Source organism: Lissotriton helveticus, chromosome 3_1 (assembly GCF_964261635.1).
Source record: "Lissotriton helveticus chromosome 3_1, aLisHel1.1, whole genome shotgun sequence".
In the NCBI taxonomy this organism is placed as follows: domain Eukaryota; kingdom Metazoa; phylum Chordata; class Amphibia; order Caudata; family Salamandridae; genus Lissotriton; species Lissotriton helveticus.
The window spans coordinates 1,527,756,799-1,527,779,921 of NC_136061.1; the positions used below are offsets into that span (position 1 = coordinate 1,527,756,799).

Sequence of the window (23,123 nt, forward strand, 5' to 3'; positions counted from 1 at the left end):
AGGAAGGTGTCTGAGTAGTCCTTTTGAACTTAAACGACTGCTGAACGTATACCAGGGACTTCCGGTGTCCCAGCTCGGACTGCCCGGGACAGCGTATCGACAACTACTGGAGATCGTGGAGGGGAATATAATTCTATCTATCTATCTATCTATCTATCTATCTATCTATCTATCTATCTATTTATATATATATATATATATATATAAATATATATATATATATATATATATATATATATATATAATACAATAGGGTGCATTGTCTTTTAAATATTATATTTCACATCAATCCAGTTTCAGCCTCAAAGCGGTAAAACTCTGAGAATTACCTGGACACACAAGTCAGGAGGAAAGGATCCTTGCAAGATATAATATATATTTTTTTTAAACGCACGGTCGTGCACAGAGGCCCACCGCAGGCAAGCGGATCTTTTCAAGGCGCCGAGTGAAGCTTTGAATAAACAAGAAGGAAGCGGGCTAGCATCTATGTGGGAAGGTGCGTGCCTTTCAATTTGTCAGCAGTAAAGCGGAGCATGGGACTGCAGCGTTCCGCTTTTAACCCACGAGGGAAGAAACAATATTCTAACATTGGATACGATGAACTAATCCACTTGGAAATAATGAGCAAAGCACTACATCACCCAGAGAGCCAAGTGTTTGGCCACGCCCATGGGGCAGGTGAGAAAGTAAATAGCACGAATGCCGGAATTGGGTTCATCGAAGCCAGAAGAAAAAGCGCCTTTGAGGAAGGGAGAGTGAACTCCTAAAACGCGTCAGGCGAGATAACTAAATAGAAGAGAAATGCTGTGAAGCCCTTTGTTTGCATGCTGGCAATAAAAATAATTGAACTTGAACAGTCTTCCTGTGGCCTTTGTGCAAAGTGTGTTACCTACATTTGAATTGATATATATATATATATATATATATATATATATATATATAAATATATATGTCAAGTCAAAGATACTTTATTTCGTCAAAGCCATAAATATTTTACATCAATACCATAAATGATCAACCTTCCTGATCCAGTCAGTACTAATAAAGCTTACCATGTATTACAATCTAAAACCAGTTCAAATTATATATTTATACACATTAATATACATGATAAAACTTGTATAAAACTAGCATAATTCTTTTTATCAATTAAAGACTTACTTGACAATCACAATTTTGACAAAAATAAACATGATCATTTAATAGCTCGTATTCTTTTAGCCCACATCCCCCCTAAAAAGCAATTACACTAAATTACAGTGCAGAAGAATCCGTTCTTAGTAGAGTCGCAGCAGTATGGTGGCCTAGAATTCGGACTCTACACTGGGGTGGCCGTGGTTTTCAGTACGGAACATCCAAACTTTGGAACTCTCTTCCACCTAAGCTTAGGAACGCTAGTTCCCTAATTGGCTTCAGAAGAAACTTGAAAACCTGGCTGTTCCAGGGCTAGGCGTATAGCTGGTGTATTTTGGTCCACAGCGCCAAGACACCATTAGGTATTTGTGCGCTTTTATAAATTTCATTAACTTTAACATAAAAACAGCACAAGGTCCCCATAAGCTTACACACAGGTGCAAACCACGCTGAGTGAATTTGGACATAAGCCAGGCATGCAAACAACACATAATTGGAAACACCAAGCACTCAATAAGTCAAGACATGTGTTATATGTGTAGTATCCACTGTCCTTTATTCGAACATTCAGGCATTTCACATTGCCGCTTATCAATAAAGCTCCTTGCCATCAATACAGCTTCTTGCCAACACATCTTTCATCAGTTTTTAATTTAAAACAGGACTTCATCAGGGCTGAAACATAAAATAATGGCATCGTAAGGAATGAGGACAGATCATGTAATTTTAATTAGGGAGGGATATAAGGTACATCCCCTCAACAGGGTACTTCACCCAAAAAGTGCCATGAACGTCCCTTTCAAAGTTTAAGGACCAATGTGAGTATTGTAAAAGAAGCTAATCAAAGAAAGTGATATAGACAAAAGAAAAGGAGATCAGGAAAAGTATAGTGTGCAAATTGTTTGAATTCAATCACCTTTAGTACCATTAATTCCCAATTGTGTCATTAATGACTAAAACTCCTGCTACTAAATATTATACGGGCGCATAAAAGGGAGAGCTTACCATCAAAGTAATCTCGATGTACCTTTACGCTGTAAGAGGTACTACATCCTATAAGTCACCAAATTATCTGAAATGTAAAAGGTCATATTCATACACTAATACAAGGGATGTGCCTATCGATCCAATTTATCTTCCATTGATGCCTCACTTAAATTAAAATTTATAATATGTTGTCAGTGCGTCTTCATATCTAAAATAAAGACAGAGGCACTGTTTTAAATACAAACCAATCTAAACCCACGTGTCCCTGACTTTTCCCGTAAAGTTTAAATTAACCATAAGAGAACACAAGTAAGCTAATCCTTCCCCGAGATTAACACGTTCCGAACTATATTATCCTTTTGCTGTCCTTATTCTCAGCTCTTACCGTGGGAAAAGGTTGTTCCTGCCGTGTAACCAGTCTGTGGCATTCAGCATAAGCCCCATGTTGGTTCCCCCTTTTATACTCGTGTGATAAAGTTTCCACATCTTCACCTATCATCTATGGCTGCCATCTTAGCATGTATATGTTATTGTTTAAGTCGATCTTAGAAGTTTACTAGTTTTTGATTTCTCACTATTAAATGTACGAAATGCTAAAATTCCCTATTTACAAAACTACCCATGAGAAGTAGTCAATCCCTTGATGTATTTGGTCCGTGGCATTCCATGTAAGCGCCATATTGGTTCCCCTTTCATTTTATGCGTGGCACATTGTCCATGTTTGAACCGGCGAATGCGGTCATCTTGGTATATGAAGGCAGGTGTTATGGAGCATGGTCAGCGTCTGCGGGGGGAGGGGGAGTACGCCGGGGAGCATTTCACCCTGTGGCGGAGCGCTGACAGGTAACAACAAAGAGGGATGCACAACAATCAAGGTGCAACCATTCGATGGACCCCAGGATGGGGTAGATTCCACGTGTGCAGTGGGTCGGCAGGGAGGAGGGAGGATGAGGTACTGACCTGCCGGTAGTCCTGGACTCTACTAACCCACAACGTATGGACTGAGTAGAATCTTGGGGAGGAGGCCTGTGTTCAGGTACCCCGGTGGGCCGGTGCGGTATGCGGTGCCCTGGATGTCAAGCAGTGCAACTGTTGGCTGTAGCGTGTTGGGGCCTGCCGGCACAATGTGCACAGCAGAGTGGAACAATGGTGGCCGAGACGGCCAAGTTCAAATGTACAGCCAAGTTCTAGTGTACAGCAGAGTTAAAAAGTAAAAGTGTAAAGTTCAAAGGTACAGCCAAGTTGTTCTAGTGTATGTCCGAGTTCAAATTAAAGTATAATGTTGTGCCTAATTCACTTACTGCCGTTGACATGTTGATGCAGCTAAAGTTGGATGCTGTGAATAATTGTTATATATCCAAAAAGGATAAGTTTCTTTGGTAATGTTCTGTGATAAATTATTTGGTTTGAAGTAAATAAAAGGCCACGCCTTAGACAACATACCCTGATTCTGAGAGTTCTTGGGCGTAGCGGGCGGTAAGGTGAAAGAATTTGGGGAGGAGGGAATGTCACGTTGTGCGCATACTAAAAGTTTCCACCTCTTCACCTGTCATCTTTGGCTGCCATCTTAGCATATATTTGTGACTGTTTAAGTCAATCTTAGAAGTCTACTAGTTTTTTATTTCTCACTATTCAATATCTGAAATGCTACAATTTCCTATTTACAAAACTACCTATGAGAAGTAGTCAATCCATTCATGTATTTGGTCTGTGGCATTCCACGAAGCGCCATATTGGTTCCCCTTTAATTTAATGCGTGGCACATTGTCCAAGTTTGAACCGGTAAATGGTGTGGCCATCTTGGTATATGAAGTGTGTAGATATAACAGGACATATTATCGTAACAACTTAAATCCCCATCATATAATGGAATCACACTAAATTCATCATAGTGTCTCATGCTCTTTGTTGTACTATTTTAAATTTCCGGAAGACACAATTATCCTAAGAAAACTATTTTCTTTTTTATATCAAGATAATTCACGAGAGATTGCTGTATATATGCATCACCAGACGCTACCCATAATGCAAATAATGAGTCGCGAAACCCATAACAATAGTTACAGCCATCTTGTAATTGGCTCTTCTGTGAAAATAAAATGTATTCCATAGTATATTAGTCAAAACTACGGACAAAATAGATCTAATGTCCTTACTTTAAATGCTTTAAGTTGCGGCCATTTTGCATGCTATAGGATTATAATACTCATTTTATCAGTGATCCACCCGAGTGATGAGATAGGATCATAATTGGATCAAGAGATAAAGAGAGACAGAAAGATAACACATAGTGATTAGATAATAACAATTCCACTCAATCCTAGATCTAGATGGGCGTACAGGTTACAGTACATTGGAAACAATAGTATGTACGTATAATATCTAGGGAATAACCTCTGTTTGCCATATTTCACAGAGTCGGATGTCAAATCACAATAACAATATTGCATACAGAATGATAACAATATACCAATACCCTTAATTGTCACATGTAATACATGTTCATTATGTTTATGAAGTTGCCTCTAATGACCAATATATAGCCCAATTGTAACCGGGTATACACAGCAAATATACTAATAAAATCATCCAAATCCCTAATCTAAACATTAGGATCCTGCTCACAATGTATGATCATTTACACTGTTCAGAGCACCGACTAAAGTATATGGACATTGAGATATTTAGCAAAATGACTCTGTACCAGTATTGTGTGTGCGCAGATTTTCCCAGCCACCAGCCTATTTTGTATGCAAACAGCACATGTGGCATGGTCTCCTCTTGATCAAAGCAATAGGGGCAGTTACCTGTGTCAGAGCTTGATCCCTTAGCCATATACGACTTCAAAGGGAGCGTCCCTTATCTAAACTGATGATATAGTTTCCTATCTAACGGGATCATGATTATATCACAGTATCTCTCTAACTCATGTGCTACTTTAGAATTTAAAAATTGGCCTATCAGTGGGGGCCTGCCATGATTTGCTCCTTCCATTGTGTTACCACTGCCAAATACTGTTGTTTCAGCGCCCCCTTAGATGGAAAAGAACCCGTAACTGGATGGTACCAAAGATTGCTGTAGCCTGATGAGGTCAGCAATTTCTTGATCAACTACAGCCAAGATATTTTGTGGAATATGTAGCATTGATAAAGATGGGCAGCATCGTAATGGCTCAACTCTGGGGTCACCCATGTATGTATATATGTAGGTAGGAAGATAGACAGACAGACAGACAGACAGACAGACAGACAGACAGACAGACAGACAGACAGATAGATAGATAGATAGATAGATAGATTAATGAAAACATGTTTGAGGCTTCAATTTTAGTCGTGCTTTTTATTATTGTTGTATGAGCGCCACCTTGTGTTCAAACTGTAGTTGACAGCTCATGGTTAAGGATGTGGCAAAAATCGTGCTCGCTTCGGAGATATTTATTATTCTTGATCGCTCTCTAACGATTAACTTTTGTAACTACAATGATAGTAATGATACATTGCAGGCTTACCGCCCCAGTGAATCAATGCTGTAAAAATGTTTTGCAGCAGGCCAAAGAGAAACTTGCAATTGAGGTTGTCAATCAAGCAAATTCAAAGGGGGAAGTCAAACCAGGGTACTGGTTCGGTTCTAAGCGCCAAAGCGTGAGCCGAGCCTTCTAAAGGTTAGACGTGCAAACACCATACGACATACATCATGAAAACATGATAAATGTAAAATGCTTTATACAGCAGTCGAAGTGCATAAAGAAAAGTATGGCAACTTTGATCCTGAGTGCAGTGGGTGCAGGAGCAGGTTCATAGATGTGGCTAAATAAATACATGTTCGGTAATTATTTTGATGGCCTTTCACCTCCGGGTAATTGCATATTAAATATTACACATGCACCTTAAATGAAAAATAAATGCAAGTTAAATGTATCTTTGGCAAATACATTACACTGGTATCAAATCTAGATTGGTTAATAGGATGATTTCAGATATCTGTGAGGAAACCGGAGGGTCACTGATTTGAATCCTGGTCGGGGAACTGTGGAATGGTGATGTGTGTATTTAGAGTGCTACGAGGTCCTAGCCTGAGGCAGAAAGCACTGTAAACATGTAAGTCATTAGTGTAAAAAATGTGTCACACACAATATAAGACAGGCTGTACACTGTATACATATACTTCCTCAAAATGTGCAAAAAGCTAAAGTGTTTAAGTTCATGCATTTCTTTCAATCGTTATGTATGTAGTAACTCGGAGATGGTACCTAGTGCAAATCTTTATATAGGTGTTCATTAAAGAGACAGATTCCAGATTGTGATCTGCTGCTTAACCAATCACACAGATTTAGATGTCTTTCGGGTAGCAGGTGCCAGGGAGAGGAGGCTAGTCACTTCTTTAGCTGCCTGTACCTTCCCGTACTTCACAGTAGAAGAGACCCATTTCTTCCCTTACATCCCAGGGCAGCTCAGCCATTCAGGAATGTTGTTTTTAAATAGAAAATATGACAACTGTTTTGTTAAATAAATAAAAAAAATGCTTGGGAATGTTGTTCCGAGACCCCTTCAACATTTGATATTATATCACTGCACTGCTTTCTGTGTGATGTAATTGTTTTTGAAGATTATTTTTTTTGCTCCGCCAAAACTATGACAACTATTATTCCGCTATTATTTAATGTGTATTTCTCCCCACTTGCAGAGCTTATCTCGGAGCTGGGAATTAAGGCCATTTCATATGCAGACGACATTCAATTGTTGTTTGCTTATGATGACACCCCTACTGCCACTACCTTTGACCCATTAAAAAATTGTCTCCGTAAAGTTGCTCAGTGGATGGATGACAACTTCCTCCGACTCAATGCCGGAAAAACGGAGGTCTTATTTTTTCATCAGCCATCACCTTTGGACTCTAACCTTTGGTGGCCTCTTGACTTGAGCTCTGCCCCTCTCCCGAAGGATTCAGTTAGGAACCTGGGGGTTAGATGGGATACCACTCTTTCCTTTAAGAACCAGGTCCAAACAGTGTCCTCCTCTTGTTTTTCAAAGATCAGGATGATCAAGAAATTAATTAATTTCCTTCCCCCTAACATCAGGAAAACGATTGTCCAGGCCCTTATCACCTCGCATCTAGATTATGCGAATGATCTTTACCTAGGGTTGGCCTCTGGCCTTTTAGACAGGCTCCAGATCGTCCAAAACGCAGCGGTTCGGTTAGTGTGTGGTATCTCTCTGCGAGAGCATATTTGCCCCCACTGACGGGCATTGCACTGGCTACCGATCCAAAGAAGAGACGAATTTAAGGCTCTCACCCTTGCACATCGTTCACTTAGGGGTAAAGGTTGTGCCTATCTGGCCTCCTGCCTCCAACCCTATAGCAATGCAAGGTGTCTCCGCTCCAGTTCTCAACATTTGCTGTCTACTACTAGATACAAAAGAGCTCGCTCAGAGGCAAAACTTTTCAGGTCAGTGCCTCTGCCCTATGGAACAAACTGCCTGTTTCTATTCGTATAATTAATGAAGAACTACCCTTTCGCAGAGATCTAAAAACTCTCCTCTTCTGTTAATTACCCCTCATCTGAGTATGATCATGCACAGCGGCTGAAGCGCCGGGACACCCCGTTGGGGTAGCTGCGCGCTATAGAAAATACACTTAAAATAAATACATTAACCAAGGAATGTCGGTATGTCATGTGCATTGTATATATGGCCAATATTGTTGTACGCGGATCAACACTATTTTCTTGTAAACAATAAATAAGTGCATCCTGAACTCAGCTCTTTCCAGATGTTCTGAGTTTTAACAATCAGAATAAGGCACTCTTTTGTATAAGATCACACAATTTGGTTGCATGAGGAAGCTGGGATTTGTGTGAAGGCCTCCTAGTTGAACATTAGACAAAGGAGCCACTGGGTAATATCTGTTTCCTGATATATTTAAACGCCAAAAGACAATGATTCGGGTTTTTCATGAGGTATGTAGTACACTGAGGGTCATATTATCAAGGACGGGCGATACATTATCGCCGCTTTTATCGGCAGGAAACTGCCGATAAAACAGCGATAATGGGCTTGATAATATGCTCTATAGAATTCCTATTGAAGCCCATGTTAGATGTCTTCACATCTAACATGGGCTTCGATAGGAATTCTATAGAGCATATTATCAAGCCCATTATCGCCGTTTTATCGGCAGTTTCCTGCCGATAAAGGCGGCGATAATGTATCACCCATCCTTGATAAAAAGCCCCTGTGTTCAATAAAGAATGCGTTATTTCAATCTGACATGTTACATGTAAACAGGAGAGGGGTGTGGATCCTGAATATTAAATAGGAAATATCATGGGACCTTATTATCATGGACCAAAATACCAACAGGTAAATAGGTATACATTTTCTATGTACCTGGATGTTATGTTATGTTAATTTAAATTCTTAAGCTCGACGGTTACCCTAGGGTGTCCTGGCGCCGGCCACTGCCTATCAAATTTCTGAGGTGAAAGGAAGCTATATTGTGAAAAGCCATGTTTTCAGACTTTTCCTAAACGAGAGGAGCTCGGTTGAGTTTCTAAGGTGGAATGGTAGTTCGTTCCAGGCCCTTGCGGCACCTGTACTAAAACTCCTACCACTCCTACCACCCCAGTTGATGAGCTATATCTTCAAGGGAGATAGAGGTGAAGTTAAGAATAGTAGATCTATATTTTGTCAATATGCACTTACCTTTCAATATTGCGGTCCTCTATATTTTGGGCACTATATTAAGGTTTACCAACGTTCCTATTCTCGATATTCAATACTACAACCAGGTGACCCTCTTGCTCTTCAGTCATGAGATTTCATTGTATAGCAAAACAAAGAATTCTCTGACTTCCCAGGGAGTATGCTTCCTAATTACAGGTATTCATTCAGTGAGACGCTTGTGAACTCAATCTCAGCTCCGCTGCAAAGGCACACTCCATAAAAGCTCCTTTTCATACTTTGCAAAATCAGCTGCCTCAATGCTTAATTTGTAAAAAAAAAAAAAAGTGCCAAGGCTCTCGTCAGAAGGCCACTGCAGCCTGCACCACAAATTGCCCCTGCCATGCTGCCAGCGACATTAACAACATAATTACCATCCATCACACTCCTACAAGTGTGATAATTCCGACTATCTCAGACCCCCAAATCTATAAGAATGGCTTGGACGACAGGTAAAAATAATTTTATTTTATATTAAATTAATTATTATCTATTGTTGTGGTCATCTCTAAATTAGCCAGGCAGCGCCACCTTGTGGCAGACTGTCACAAGCGCCAGTGATGACAATTAATTGCCGAGAACCGGGAACCACCAGCTCACATTAAGCACTGACTGCCTGCAGCTAATGTCTTTGTCTTCTAAAGCTACAATAGCGAGACTGAGAGGTAGTGACTGGATGCTTGACTCTGCTCTATTTTGGCTTCCCAGTCCCATAGGTCAAGGGCCAAGCCGGAGCCACGCATAGACTCGAGCCCACTTTACAGTGCAGTAATGTACTGCTGCAATCTCAATGACGTTTTGCAATGACATGTTCCGTAATATCTTACTGCGGGCTAGGTGAAGCCGTGCTGTAATATCTCATTGAAGGCACCATGGAGTACTGCAGTAATATGTGACCCAACGTACAGTAGCGTCTTATTCCTGCTATGATTAAGGTGTGTAGTAATATCTTAATGCACATTGGTGCATGTTTTCCTATCTCATTCAAGGGACAGTGGAGCTGTGGAGCAATATTTTTAAGTTCTGACGAAAGTGTGTAGTAATATATCAATCCAGGCCCAGTAGAGATGTGATATGTTTTCAAGCTCCATATAGGTTTTTGTGCTTAGGACAGAGTCTGTGTGATAACTCTTTGGCCAAAGGCCAAATCTGCGCAAGCTAAGAGATAGCTCTGCTGTCTGTCATGAACATAACTGCTGTCTTAGTTCTTGTCTGTTCAACACTATGGGCCTGATTACGATGTTGGTCGGAAACTAAACCTCCGGGCGCGTTGTCAGATTCGGTTCCGACCGACTCTCAGTCGGAGGATACGACTGACCAATTATGATGCTTCCAAACACCATTCGGAAAGTCTCCCATTGACTTCAATGGGAGCCTGTGTTCTGACCAACAACAAGGCTCCCATTGAAACAAGCATTTGCAATGCAATTGGTCTCACAGTTAGAGCTATTGGGGTTGTATATTATATTGTTTTTTTAATAGAGGACTAACAAATAAGAAATTACCACTGGGAAGAGAGACACAGCTGTAGCACTGACTAGAGGACTTAGAATGAGGAAATTCCACAGGGACCATAGAAGCAGCACTGTCTAGAGGAATTAGAATGAAGAATTACCGGTAGGACCAGAGAAGCAGCTATAGTACTGTCTAAAGAACTTAGAATGAGGAATTACCGACGGGACCAGGCATTGGCAGACTCTAGTGCTCCAGGGGTCCTCCATCTGCCACGTTCACTATTTCTGCTGATGGAGCGGAGCTGCTGCAGACAGTACAGGAAACTAACTCCTCCCTGCACAGTGTATGTACTATGCATAGCGAGAGTGCGCGAGGCAAGGACTGTGCTGAGGGTGGTGGAGGGAAGCGGAGATAACAGGTCAAATTAAACCTAAAATTGTTTCATGCATTCTTCCTTTTCCAGCTCCTTTAGTGACAAGTGGGGCGCAGAACACGTCAAAGGATATTCGTGGGTGCATCACAGCACTACATGGGGGACATAGGTGGTTGGGGATGGAACCGAGGTGAGGGCAAAAAATATTAAATGCCTATTAAATACAATACTGCTAGAGGGAGAGGTGTAAATAATAAATATGCTGGGTTGAGGGAGAGTGTAAAACGTGTGCTCCTTTTAATGAAAAGTAAAAAAGAACCAGCGTCAGATGTGCCCAGACAGCCGTAGTAGAAAGAGGGCGGGAAGAAAAAAAATCTTGTTGGTGAAAGGAATTAAAAAGGGACATTCAGTTTGCTAATCAAATTACAGGTGCCAGTAATGTGGAATCGGGTTACCTTGTTGCTTAGAACATTAAAGAAATAATATAGTTATGATCTAGTTGTGCTGGTAATTTTCAGATAATTCCCTCCCCTGATTCTGTAAATTAATTATTCGAATTAGGAGTTTTCAGATATGCTGCCCTGCAATGACACTTTTGTGGAGAGTAATGAACAATGTGACATGCGACTCCATGGTGTCCATAGAATGTAAATGGATGATGGTCTGAAGCGGCCCTGTCAGGGTCGGTACTTCTTGGCACGTGGAGCGGAGCAATCTTTCCATATCTTTCCATATCTGCCACAGAATATACCTAATTTACATGATTGAAACATGTAACCAGCAGCCTGCATGCTGATCTCCACAGCATGCACATTCACCCTCTGAGCTGTCTTACGAGGATTGAAACGTGCCCTTTCGTTTTACACAGAAATCTGTGCAGCAGGTGTTCAACCCACTGTGCTATATGCATCTGTGACAGCCCTGTCTGCATCCTAGGGACTCCGAGTCTTTCCCCGTCACCCTTCTCAGTTCTTACTCCTGGGTTTAGAGCCCGGCGGTGGTGGCGGAGGGGCTAGAGAAAGTGGTTCTCTTTTTCATGTAAGGAGGGGACCAAAGAGATAGAGTGGTTGGATTGAATAAAACATTTTTAGATAATAATTTAAACCAGTGCACACCCATAGAAGATACGTAGAGCCAACAATTGCCATGCATGCCAGCGGCAAACATGTCCCAACGACAGTGGTCGAAGTGGGGGAAAAATAGTAGGGGAACTGTGAGCGGAGAATCAGAGGGCAGGAATAACCCATGGATTGGATCAGTGGGCGGAGCTAGAGGTGTGACCAGAATGAGCAACCATCTCAATTTTCAGTATTTGTTTGGCATTTCACTGCCTAGTTTAATCAACCAATGGATACACATGATTATTTAAGGTCATAATGAGTTATTGACATTAAAATACATTCAGAAAGTGTGATATACTTCTAATCACAGTATGTCCTAAATACGACAAAATGTGGAAGCACAAGCCATTACCTCCTCGTCAGCCCTCCCAGTCCTCACTAATGAGCATAGCTCCTCCCTCCAGAAACTCCCAAGCAACTAAAAACCCATCCCTTCCCTCCAGGCCACGCCCAGACCCGGAGGCATAAAACCCTGCGACACGCCCATCCACATCCTGTTTGTTTTTTCTGCGGAAATCATTCCTGACAACTTTGTCGTGGGGGGGGTGCTGGACCTGTGCGTCCTTTCAGGTGAGTGTGAAACGGTCTGCTAGGCGGCCGTTTGATCCCCTGATGTACCTGTTGTTACATGTGCTTTTGAGTCTCTGCTTTTGGGGTCCAGACTGCCTGGTGTGGGGTGGTGACTCCCTGCTGCGGCCTCCCCTCTTCCGGGTTCATTCCCTGCTCTAGCGGGAACACCCAGGGTGGGAGGGGTGGTGTGTTGGGCGCGGCTGGTTTCTCTGCGCGCCGGGGGCGTGGCGGTTTGGCTCCTCCTCGGAGGTGTTTGTGAGGGGCTCGGTGCTCATCTCATTTCGAGCCTCTGTTTTACTTCAAAATGCTTTTTCTTCTTGGTCTGCGCCTCGTGCTTCATGCTTGGGGCCAGTACTTTGGAATGGCGGGGCGCTGTATACCAAGGCGGTGTAGCCCTGGTTTCATCCGGGCCTCTATACCCTGCCACGGGGCGTTCCCTGTCCGAGCTGTCTGAGATCCTCAGTTGGGGGAGCGTTTGACTGGTGATCTGAATGGTCCCAGGTTCAGAACGTGGGTTTCGGCTCAGTTTGAACTTATGCTTTCATTTTTAATGTGCATCTCGTTTTTTTAGTGCTGTGTGTGCCTGTTCGTAAGTGGGCTGCCTGTGCTTTCGGTTGCACGTTTTAATTTGTCATTACATGGGGGTTGCCCTGGTGCGGAGTTTCCCGGTGGTTTGAGTCAGTTTTCGCTGACGTGTATTTCCTGCATGAAGTGTCTCTGTGGCCTTGTGGTTGAGGTCTCTGACTCGCCTTCAAAGGATATGGATTCATATCCTGGTGTTTCGGTTGTGGTTTCTGTGATTCGATTACTATGTTAGTTTAGGGCCGTGGTTTGCATGGGCTGGTTCCTGTGGCTCGGACTTCTGGGATCCTTCGGGGTCCTTCCTATTGGGGCCTTTTTAGTCATTTTTTTGGTGTTTGTGTCCCTGGTGGGCCAGCCTGCTGTTCTGTTGGGGTTTGGCGTTCCCTGGTTGCACTTATGGTCTTGCATTGCTCGGTCTGGGGAGCTTTATTGGGCACTGGTTTCTCTGTTCTCTTCACATCGTGGACATGAGTGATTTGGGTGTGAGTGAGCTCCGCTGTATGGAGGTGGTGGGGGTCGCTGGGTCTTCCTCTGCTCCTTCACTAGTGTCATGTACAGGATACCTTTGCTGACATGGCTCCGGACATGGTTTCGGATGAGACCTGGGGACAGGCTTTGCAGTGTTCTTCTGCGTGTTCAAGACGGTTTGGGATTCCCTAGGCCCTTGGGAGGTGGGTAGTCTGTATACTTTTTCCCCATTTTCCAGTTGATGGGGCTTGTAGGCCTCCATATTCCTTAAACTATGTGGTAGTATGCTACAGGGGGAGTGGAAGGATGTTGTCAAACATGTTTTTCCCCGGTCTCTGGCGGCGTGGTTTCCTTTATGGTGGTTTGCTGTGGTATCCTGGCTGTGGTGATGGTGGATCCCTGCTGGCTGGTGTGTCATCTTGGTGCCTTGTGGTGTCCGTGGGTGCCGTTCCCTCTTATTCTGTGGTCCTGCTTGTTGCGGGACCTTGGATCTCGCTTTTACGGCCTCTGGTCTTACATTTCAGTCTGTGCCTTGCCCCTGCTTTCAGGTTCAGTCGTTTCTGTATGGCTGTCAGGGTTTTCTGGGCAGTTCTTGCTGGATGTGGATCCCTCTGAATCTTTTTCCGTGTTGGGGCTGCTGTTGCGTTTCCAGGCGGATTTGTCCTTCAGTTTCCTTGGTACGGCAGCGGCTTGGTCCTATGTGGCTGCTCGATGGCGGTTTTGCTTTTAGCCTTGGGAGGCGGTGCTGCTTAAAAGGCTACCATAATGGAACTTTCCTTCGGGGGCTCTATACAGTTTGGGAATCCGTTGGAGACCTTGATTGGTATGACGTCTGAGGAACATTTTTTGTTGGCTCCAGTCTGTTTCTCGGTATGGGAAGTTTGCGGGTTGTGAGTGGGCTTTTGCTCTGTGGTTCATTCGATTTGACAGCCCAGCCCTTTTGTGGTGTAGTACGGGGCCGTTGGGTCCCTTCTTTCCACATGTCATGGGGTTTTCGGGGTGCTTCCTCTTCTTCTAGTCCCTTCTTGTTGGGCTGGGCTACTGGATGTGTATTGCGACTTATATAGCGCACGTATCACCCGAAGGTATCAAGGCGCTTGCTTAGGGAACCCGTCCTGGTATTCCCCTGTGAGATACCCCGGCAGGGTATCCACAAGGTGAAAGCCAGGCATCCCACCGCGAGGGGCCGTAGTGGAGATTAAGCAAGCTATTGCCCGGAGTCGCAGAGTGTGACCCCGTGAGTCGAGTAGGCACCGGAGCGAGAATTGTCGAGTCCGTGGAATTTTGAGCCCGAGACCCGCCGAGGTGGGGAATCGAACCCTGGTCCACGGCCGATCTCAGCTTCCGGGTCTGCCACCTCTAACCACTGAGCCACGTGTGTTCTGCGCTGCCTCTGTTCCTAGTTCTCTGGCGATGTGTCGGGCTTTATTTCACGGTGTTCAGGGCTTAGTTTCTGTTGGGCCTGTGTTGTGGGGGCCTGTGTCTGCTGGGTCGGGGGGGGCTTCCTCGCTTCTCTTTCTGGTCCAGAAGCCATTTGGGGGCCACCGTCCTGTCCTGGTTCTGGTGGTTGTACACCTGTATCTCCCTCATCATTCCTTCATGATGGTGTCTCTTCAGTTGTTTCTTCCCTTCCTGTTGGTGGGGGTTTCCTGGCCTCTCTGGTTCTTTGGGACGCCTGCTTTCATATGCCGGATCCCGAGACTTCATGGTGGTTCCTACGTTCGGTATGGGAGTTATTCATTACCAGTTTTTGGTGCTGCCTTTTGGATGGTCTGCGTCTCCTGGCGAGTTTGCTGACGTTTTAGCTCCCTTGGTGGTTTTGTTGCCTGCTCGGGGGTTCCTGGTGTTCCCTTCCTTGAATGGTTGGTTGATTCTTCCTCTTCTTTCCTTCCAGCTCCGGCCCTTTCACTGGGTGTTTGCTGGCTCCAGCGTCGGTTTGGGTGGATTCTAAACTTGGAGACTTCCATTCTTTGCATCGCTCAGGTGCTACTGTTCGCTGGGTGGTTTCGGCGCCTCGGTTAGAGAGGTTTTCCTGTCGGTGCCCCGCAGACTGGTACTGTTGCGAGGACTACGGTGGTGGTTGGGGGCTCAGTCTTCCTCTACTCCCCGGTGGCTCCATGTTCAGCAGCAGTTGTCTGCTGCTTTGGCGTTTGTTCCTTAGGCCTGTTGACTCTTGTTCCCCCTGGCGTGTCTTGCACTGAGGCTTTGGGTTCTGGCTTCTCTGGGGTGGCATTTGGCCGCGGGTTTGTCCTGATGACTGGTGGTTCGGTCCTCTTGCGGGGCTATCCTTTTGTGTCCCGAGAACGGTTGGTTCTGTGGCGGTCTTGGATTTGTTGGGTGTTAATTTACCTAGGAGCTATTGCTCTATGGGGTGTCTTGTGCCTCTGCTGGCACAGGCTCACACAGGACAAGGGTTCATATCCTGCCTCTGCTTTCGTAGTATCCCATGGTGGTTTTGGGTTCATGTGGTGCTTTCATTTTGACCGGGGTGCTATTGCTAATGTCTTGTACCTCTGGTGGCGCTGGCTCGCACTGGTGTAGGGTTTGAATCCTGCCTATGCTTTCTGTATATCCCATGGTCGGTCCGGTTGGCCTGGCCTGGCCTCTTTCTGCCTTGGGTTCTCCTGAGGTTCGTTATGACCGGGTCGGACTGTGTGATGGTGGTGTGTTATGTCATCCGCCGATGGTGTGCAGGGTTGGCTTCTCTTGACGGATCAGCTGTTCAGCCGGGGGGGGGGGGGGGGGGGATCTTCCTTTTGCTCCCTTAAGACTTAACGTCTGCCGGGGGTTTTGTTCCCCTGGCGGCTCAACTGCATGGGGTGTTTCCCTCCCTGTCCAAGTTGAGCCTCTTGCTGACCTGGTTCGGGGTCCCGTGGTTGGACCTGTTTTTCATCTCCGGGGATTGCCTTGGGTTGAGGTTGTTCTCTGGTTTGGTCAGACGCTGTCTGGGGGGTGGTTGCCCTGTCCTTCTGTTGTATGGGGGCCTGCTGTGTGCTTTCACCCCGATTGCGCTGGATCTGCGGATCCTGCTGCGGGTTGGACTGGGTCGTGCCTCGTTTGTCCTGGTGGCTCCGGTTTAGTCTGGGTGGCCTTGGCTCCCTCTGTTGTGGTTGGCGGTAGGGCCTTGCTGGTGATTGCCGGTGGTCCCTTGTTGTTTCCCCTCTGTCTCAGGGTGTCTGGTCCACTTGTGGGGTGGCTGTGGTGTGTCTGGACCTCCTGGCTTTGGGGTGTTCTCCTTCTGTGGCTGAGTTTTTTTCTCGGTTCGGGAGCCCTTCACCTCTCCTGTCCTATGCCAGTCATGGGGTTTTCTTTCCTGGATTGCTGTCCGACACGGGGTGTGTCTGCATTGGATTCTGGTGAGTGTCTTGGATTTCTTGGTGTTTGTCTACGACTTGGGTCGGGCTGTGTCCTCCCTGCGAGCTCTGTGGGCAGCTGTCTGGGCCTTTCGGGGTTCAGGCGTTGAGCCGGTGAGCCTCTTGGTGTCCAGGTGGTTGCAGAGTTGTTTCCTCCTAGGGCCGTTCTTTCGTTCCTTTGCTCCTTGTTGGAGTTTCTGGTTCTGCCTGTTTTCTGAACTGGCTTCCCCTTGAAGGCAGAATTCATCTCAAACTGGCCTGCATCACTCACAAAGCCTTTTACATGAACTTCCCGGCATATCTCGCTCAGAAACTTGTGTTATCTGGGAGATCCAGAATCTCCAGATCCGTCAGAGACCGTGTGCTCCAGCCACCCTGCTTCCGCAAGGCAAAAACATACAATCGAGCATCTCCGGAGCTGCACCAAGAATCTGGAACTCGCTTCCTTCCTCCATCAGAAGAATACCTTCTCTGGCGCTCTTCAAAACTAAAGCTAAAACCTTCCTAATGAGCAAATTCCTCCAATATCTTGGTGGACATTCGTATGACCTACTATTTGTATCAACTCTCACTCCTTCCAATGCTCCCTGTAGCAGTTTTTGTACATATCTTTTTCGTCCTATTGTTATCAAATCGCCCGCCGATCTTGGAACTGTATTGACACTTGTATATATCCACGGCTTTGCCCTACTTTTGTCATTTCCCCAACCCCCATCCCTGTATTCTGCCCACCCTTCCTGTACTTGGATTTGTACCATTTATTATATATATCTTCTCCTTGTGCCCTATTGTACTCAAGTCATCGCTGATTTTGGAACTGTATTGACTCTTGTATATAGCCACAGCTTTGTCCCACTATTGCCTTTTCCCTATCCCCCATCCCTGTTCTTTGCCCATGCCTTCATGTATGTAATGTGCCTTTCCTTGTAAAGAGCTCTGATACCCTAACTTGTCATGTTCGCGCTACATAAAACTTCAAATAAATAAACAAAATACTAGTAGGCTGTATAGTTTAATAGTGATTGGTCTGGAGAAACACAAACTCATAATTTAAAACGTAATACCATGGTTTTGGGTTCTCTTTAATAATCAGAATTGATTTCTATCCAAAAGAACACTCTTTGCAACATTAGGATAATCGAAGACATGGGGAAAAAACATAACACTCTAATTTATACCTTGCAGTTTGTATGCAGCTCTTAGAAGACAGTTAAAAGCTCACTGTTCTATGTTAGGATTTTAACTTATAAACTGCTAGTAACAAAAGGATCTCTCTGACCAAAGCAGTAGCCCACTAACCTATTTATATTATGTGCACTTTGTGATCTGCATGGTACATGTTCTTTGCAGCAGGCAAACCACCTACCTTTCCATGAGTCAAAACTTCCACTAGACAAAACTCCGATCTCTCTCTAGGAAGAACATTAATCACCAGAGTCATCATGACATTTTTATTGTTGCCCAAAATTTCTGGAGGCCACGAAGGAGGAAGCAAGCGCTTTTAAAACCATAATATACTTGCAGAAATGATGCCTCCACCCAAAGTCAGCACCCGGTGCATTCACACAGCTTGCACCGCCTTAGAGCCGGCCCTTCTCAAGGGTCCTGTGATCTCAGTGACAGAGTCACTGTTGTTCTAGGGTGTGCTTCTTCATAGGCCTGCCGCAAGACTGGAGGTGACCTTCAGTATGGATTGTGGTGGAAAAGCCTTGAAGGTCAACTTAAACTTGTCATGCTAGGGTCCACCTGCTGGTGCTAAGACACCAGGGCTTCTAAGGTCTTGCGAAGCCTTCTAAGGTTTAGCATGGGATTGTGCTCCCTCAGGAGAGTGGTCTGGTTGACTGGTTATTAAGGCTAAACCTGGGTCCCCAGTTCCAAATTCAACAGCTTTGGCCAAAACACATGGATGCGGTTCAATTTAAATTACGCACTAGACAAGAGCAATATGCGGCCTACAAAAAGAAAAGTAACATCATCTTGCAAAAAGCAAACACTCATAGGGAATGCAACATTTAGCAAACCATGTGAAATGTAAGCAGAAACAACATGGTTACCTTAATGCTTTTACACTCACTATTCAGAAATCAGTGAGCGCTTTTGCCTGAAAAGTTTAGGACATAGCAGTATGGTAAAATGACCACATCCCTGAACGCAGAGCTGCAGTACACATTTTGTTTTCCAATCCATGCATTGCAGTACCTCCAGGATTGGTGCACTAGTTCCAAGCCTGGGGAAAACAAAGACAAGAAGAAAACAAACATTGCCATAGCCAATAGGTCTCGCCTTTGGGACCTTATAAGTGTTTAGCCATGCAACAGTTGATGCTGTTGCACCAAGGATATTGTGCAAGTCTGGGGTTTACTTCACATTCGAAAAACAACCCTCCCTCACAATGATTAAATATCACATTGAACAAATGGGAGGTTCGGGATTTTAGAAACTAGATGCACATTTAGTTTATTTTACAAAGTTCCTCTCCTTTTGCTGTCTCAGCATTCACACTTTTCAAAAGCGATATCTCCAATCCGCCTCATATACCTTTGTACCCTGCGCCAACACCACTCCCTGTATTTTATGGCCAAGATCCTACAAAACCTCTTTAATCAGAGAGAAAAGATATGCGCTGGACAAGCCCATAAAACATTATTAAGCTGCCACAAATCATGCTCCCCCGCCAAAGCCTTTTCCCCTGACAGTGTAATTGCTGACAGCGAAGGTGTGAACTCCCCGCCGTGGCGAGCTATGATGTGTGTCTGGAATTTGGGGAGATTCGACCGATCAGCATACCACGCTCGCATTAACCGCTATAGGCTCTTCACGGCTAGCCCCCCCAAAAAACGTATTTAGTTTCCATGTAGCTCACCTGTCAATGGCACAATATTTGATACAAAGTTGTGACTCACAAGGGGAAAACATGACACACTGATAGTGGATGTGTTAGCAAGGAATCTGGATCTGTCTAAAGTTTTAGACTGGGATCCAGACCTGGTTTTATTATGCCCCCCTCAACTTATTATGGGCTTGGTGAACGGTTGACCAATTACCCCTGTGTCACTTGTGACCTTCAGGCAGTCCTGGCTTTTTAGCCAACATCGCTTTGCATGCTGGGGCCTGTAGTCTCTGGAAAACACGAAAATACAGGTATAGTCTGGGTTCAAAGCCAAGGCTGTTGGAAGGTGTCACGCAGGAGTTTGGGCCACTGACAATTATTGTATGAGGGCGCTCAGTGCAATGTTGTGTACTGAGATCATTAAAAATTAGAAAGCGTTCACTTTCTTCTGTAGTCCTTTTGATATGGATGTTGGATATGTATATAGCATTCAGTACAAATTGAAAGTCTAATTGTGCCTAAATAATGCATGCTGTTGATACCAAAATCAATAATTCTCATTTTCAATTGATCAGTTTATTGTAAGCATAAGAATTAGAGTGAAAACTTCTTACAACAATATTTTACACACACACACATGCACGCACACACACACACTCTCTTTTTTATTAATTTTATTTTCGTCCTTTCAAAACCAGAACAAGATGAAATAAAGGTAACCAATTAAAATTTTTAAAAAACTCTTCTACCATACACGCCAAGGTCCCAGGGCAAAAAAAAGGAGGGGAAAGAGGAGGGAGGCTGATCCAGTTTCCCTTGCAGGAGCCAGCAGCAAGGCACCCATAATTGCTATCATATGGCACCACTGCTCGCTCCCGCAAGGGATGCGCCAAACGTGCACGCGTTGCCAATTAAAGCAATGCAATGCATGCACATTTTTGGCAGCAAAAGTGAAGCAATGGCTAAAGGTCTTTTTCCTATGCAACGCTTACGCGCTGTGTAGGCGAGACCTAAAAAATTAGAGCTTCACTATCAAACTTTATAAAAGTGGCACTAAAGTGTTTGGATGTGAATAAAATCGATATGGCCAGTTTGCTACCACTCTGTATTACTTTATTTATTTTTCATATTTTTACCCCTTTATTCCCGAGGCTTACTTTGGAATTAACAGGTCAAAAGAATACCACACTTCCAGCAAAAGTGTTTTTCTTTTTTGGATCAATTTCACAGGGGAGCAAATAAAAGAAAGGAGAGGAAAGAGAGTGAGAGCCCCTTCTTGAAGTCACGGTTTTCAGTAAGAGAGGAACTGCTAGACAGAAAGAGAGGGAAGAATGGAAGAGGGAGAGAGTGAGGGGACAGTTGAAGCCGCAGAGCACAAATGGACACAGTCTTTGTCTTCTCTGGGCAAGAAGGAAAAGACAGAGTCCTGTTACTTCTCTGCCGCCTCGCCCGCCAGGAACGCCCAGCTTTATTTATAGGCGATGGTGATTTCTTGCGTCCTGGGAGGCATTTTCAAAATAAATAAGTAGGGGAACTGAATCTTTGCAATTTAAGAAGTAAGGGCACACTGTGCCCTGCCGATCCCGCCCACTTCGACCACTGCCCAACTATGAAATGAGAAGTGTCAATGCCTACTTCAGACTACCTATAAAATCGTGCTATCTTTTACTAGCCTCCCTCCCTTTGTCCCAAATTCATGGGGTGGGGGCCCCACCCCATGAATTCTCACCTTCAGTTTAACAACTGAATGGGTGATTTAGTGAGGGGTCAATGGGGAAATGTGTGTTTACAGGCCGGTCACTGCACTGTAACAGGACCTGACCTGTGGACACAAAAGGGTCGCCAATTAGGATCAGCTATGGGAAGCTGGTAATGGAGAAGGGGCAGAGGAGGCTGAACACAGGGGGTGCGGGGGGAGGGGGCAAGGGGGACTTGCGCCTAAACTTGGTCTCTGCAGGTAGGTGTGTTGGGATGGGAAATACTTCATGTGGATGTCTTTTATGGCCTCTTTGCTAACGTTATTTGCTTAATACACCAGATACAAATAAAAGGCATCAGGCAGTGAGGGTTTTTGGCCTGAGGTAGCCTCGCCCACTGATCATTATGAGTCAGAGCCACAGACTGCGGATTAGTCACTGCCAAACGGGAATGGAAGGGAATGACTCAGCAATTCAGCCCTACGTTTGTCACTGAGGACAAACGGGCCCTATTTACCTTTTCTCCTTCACCAAAACTGCAATTACCAGAATGCATTGGAGTAGCCAGTTTCACAGTTGGCAGGAGGTGGAAATCGACGAAAGCAGCAAACCTAACAGATTCACACATCCCAAGAGCCTAATATTTTTGCTGGAGTCGTATATGATGTCATCAGTGGCATGGTTGATGGTGTGACGCTTTTAGTGTTGCAATTAATGATTCAATGAGTGTAGAAAGTGGTGATGAAATGTCTGTTGGACTTGGAGGGGGCTCGGGAATGATTACAATATTTCCGGCCGATGGTAATGGGGGCCGAAGTGTTTACTTCATTTACAAAATAAGCGCTTCAGCGCCTCGCTGGATGTACTAAGCCCTATGCAAAGAAATTACAATACAATACTAGTCCCAGCCAGACTCCTACACTAAGCTGAAGAGCCCTTGTATGCAGGGGAGTAGTATCGGTGCCCATACTGGTCTGGTTGTAGTCAGATGAGCAGGAACTCACAGGCTGAGCACAGAAGCCAGAGTTGGGGGCTGAGTCAAGGGGGTGCTGCAAGGGGGGGGGGCACCAGTGCCGCCAACTCAGGGCGTGATCACACACCCACTTCCTTACGCTTTTTAAACAGTAATGAACTACAGCGAAGCATGCATTTTTTACTACCGAAGCCCATGACTTCATGGAAGTGCAAAAAGCTGATGGACATAGGCTGAGTGAAGGAGAAAAAATGGGACAAATGGATGAAGGAAGAGAAGTAACAGAAATTTGGGTGGCTAGGGGAGATGAACACGGACGGGGCACAGGGGCGGGAGGAAAAAAAGAAAGTTAGAGAAACTGAGTAAAGAAAATAGTGCTTCCAGTTTAAATAACACTTACCGTGTAACAACCAAAGAAAGGGGCCAGTCGCCATGGGAGGTGACCAATGAAGAGGAGGCGGTACTAAGGAGGGACCAACAAGCCTATTTACGAATCAGAAGCCAGAATTTAGGATAGATAATGGCACAAGCCAATGACAAATATGAGTAGAGAGTGGGCGTGGCTTCTATTCAGCTACTCAACCACAACAAGTCTCGCAGAGCAGCGCATGCACGCTGGCTTGACCTAAAAAGGGGTGGTTTCGGAAAACCTTGCACCCTGTGGCGGGCACCTCATGGTGCCTATCGCACTGTGCATGGTTCTACAGAGGGGTCCTTGGCTACCCTCACGGCCCCCAACAGGAGGCCTCAGGATGAAGTGGGGCCTGCTAGTGGCCCCCAAAAGTCAGTTTACAGCAGCCTTTTCGTGTCGGACGGTCTGAGTCGGAAAGGCTGTCCGAATCCAACATCATAATACGTCGG

The 23,123-nt window shown here is 44.9% G+C and overlaps 1 protein-coding gene across 1 annotated transcript in view; it reads left to right on the forward strand.

The window, feature by feature from the left end:
* C1QTNF5 (C1q and TNF related 5) overlaps positions 1 to 23,123 on the forward strand; it is a 108,115-nt gene that overhangs the window by 81,479 nt on the left and 3,513 nt on the right. The window lies entirely within an intron of this gene.